A 2,986-nucleotide genomic window follows, 5' to 3' on the forward strand; every position below is an offset into this window, starting at 1 on the left:
CCAAAAATTAGCTTTTAATAACATGAGATGTTTATTATCCGGATGGTTATCCCTAGTATAGGTGATGTTCATTTTATTCATAAACCAAAGATTTAACCTATTGTACACATTGTACGTTTAGGCCATTGGCTCCCTAGCACTATTCTTTTTTTATTAGATTTTATCACTACCACACATTGCATGATTATCGACGGAACGTTACTAAAAAATTATTTATTACACGCGAATATTTTCGGCAGATTTTATTTCATAGAAATATGGACAAATTTTGCGAGAGAATTTTTGGTGGGAACAAAAAATGAATTATATATAAAAAAAATCTGTCAATAATTTTATTAAAAAAAATTTCATAAAAAATAATTATCGATAAAAAATTTGTCTATATTTAAATAAACAAAATATTCTACTTTTTATTATCCCTAACCCTAGCCTTAACCATGTCTCTTCTCTATTTGAAGTTGAAAATTAAAGAATACCATTTTTTATATATATAATTCTTTTAGAACTTATATATATTTTATATTAAACATCAAATTCTCTAAAGTTATTACATTAGTTACAAATAAAACCAACAAAATATTATTTAAACCACTTGAACCAACTAGCTAATAATAGTGGTGAGTAGTTAAATTAAACATGATCTTACATGTACCTAAGTTCTACCCATATCATCATTATATAAATCTTCCATTGAATAGAAACAAGCTAACCCATTAATTAAACGGAGAATTGAGTGGTAACACATCATATCCTATGTGACCATTCTGTTTTTTTCTTAGTTGAATTTGTTAGGTCCTTCTCATATAATCTTTTTATGCCCCCCATAATTGCAATGGGAAATTATGGTCCTCAAAAATTACCTTATGGCAAAATTCCAATTAAAATTCAAACAATAACCATATTTGGATTATGATATATAATGTTATCCAACTTCTAAATTAATCTTAAAAATTTTAGTCAGGTTTCAAGAACGTTTTTTATAGAATATATGCTGACTTAGATGGAGAGCTATTAATCATGTAAATATAATGCTTTGCTTTAATTTTTATTTTTTTTCTCTTTTTTTTTCCCACTGTTTATTAACACCTTATGCCGATTGGATGAGAACCGAAAACAGCACTGAATATATATGCATTTTAATTAAAGGCAAGTGTCATTTTTTTTAGTTGCCCATGATATCTTTCAACTCGACAGGTCAAATATTAATCCGTCGCGGATCTGAGCTCCATTTAAGAATCTGTCGCCGGCCAATGAGTTGCTGCATGCACAAGACGGAATTCGAACCCCCACACTTACTTAAGCGGACGAGTAAACTGACTACTCAACCAACCCAAATTGGTTAAAGACAGTGTCACTTTATTAGGACAAGTTGATGGTTTTCCATGTGTTTGAAGAACACTGTAGTAACCATCACTATTCCTTTATGTCTTCATCACTAATTCACTATATATATTGATGTATGTTCACACTTGTCAACATATCATGAGCTGCCATATATGTTTTCAATTATAAATAAATATTAATTAATACATGTAACCCCTTTTAATAATAATGACCTAAAATAACTTATCAAAACTCTATCTACTTTAGGTTAACAAAAAGAGCTAGTACTTGATAGCTAGAGAAAGCTATAATATATAATGCAACTATATTTTTAATTTGATGTCTAACACTTAATCTATCAAAAAACTTAATGATGTAAAAATTAATATAAATTAATTAATATATTCCATAAAATAGATTATCAGAATATATACAAGTTAAGCTAATAAAAATATTTTTTGATTGGTCCACTAAAAATATAAAATATTTTAATTTATACTCCCACACTACAGAATACAGATGATAAGACACAATAATGTCGTTCGATCTGTATAATTAATTTCAGATAATGGAATAAAGCTGTATTGTTGTATTTAAGATGATTCGATAACATTTAAATTTTATATTAATTGAAAATATAAAATTATCTATACATACTTAGTGTATTATAGAAATGACATCCTATACATGATGCACCATCTATATCTTTTTCTTGTTTTTGAAAGAAAATTAGGTGACTTGGATATTTATCACCAATAAAATATATAAGAGCATGCAATTTAAAAGTACTTATAAAAATATTTATAAATAATACAAGAGTTTAAACTAATCACAAATTTTTAAGATATATTTCGAGTCATGTACTAATAATTCTATTTGGCTCTACCATTTTAATCTAAGTATCTTAGTTAAAGACATTTGTCTAGTAAAAGTATCATCACCTTTTTGTATCCACAAAAAATTAAAATTGTTCTTGATAATTTATCTACTAATTTAATTCATCTTTCCACTTGCATGACATGATAATGGAATAATTATATACCATTAAAGATTAGATGCAAAAAGTCCTAGCAAATCTAAGATATATATTTAAGTATTCTTTGTAATTTGCTAATATAATATAATATATATAAATGTTGGTGATTCCCCACTATAGAGGAGCTTTTAATTACATTCTAAAAATTTATCTGATAGGATGAAGTACAAATACTGGGTAAAAGAAAAATAAATAAATAAATAATAGATAATAGATAAAAAAAAATATATATATATATAAATATCACAAGTACAATTAAAGAACATTCCCCACAAACCAAAATTAAATGCAAAAAGGTCAATTCAAGACTTCAAATGTGTCTGAATATATATGGAAGCTAAGATCCTTCTTTATGTCCATTATTATACTTTATATAAAATTCCTAGTAAATAAAGACATTGCATAATGCTGGACCAATATGTATATATTAAAGTAAGAGGAAGAACCTATCAATAATAATGGAAATGATACCACACTAATATTCATTAAATAAAATAAAAAAAGAAAAAAGAAAAAACCAAGAAATAAAATAAAAACAAATTAATTACTTTCACTTTAGTGATGCCTAGCTAGATATTTTGGTTAAAATAACTTTGTTCCTCCTAAAAAAAAAAAAAAGAGGTTGAT

This window comes from Arachis duranensis, unplaced genomic scaffold, assembly GCF_000817695.3.
Source record: "Arachis duranensis cultivar V14167 unplaced genomic scaffold, aradu.V14167.gnm2.J7QH unplaced_Scaffold_165934, whole genome shotgun sequence".
Lineage (NCBI taxonomy): Eukaryota > Viridiplantae > Streptophyta > Magnoliopsida > Fabales > Fabaceae > Arachis > Arachis duranensis.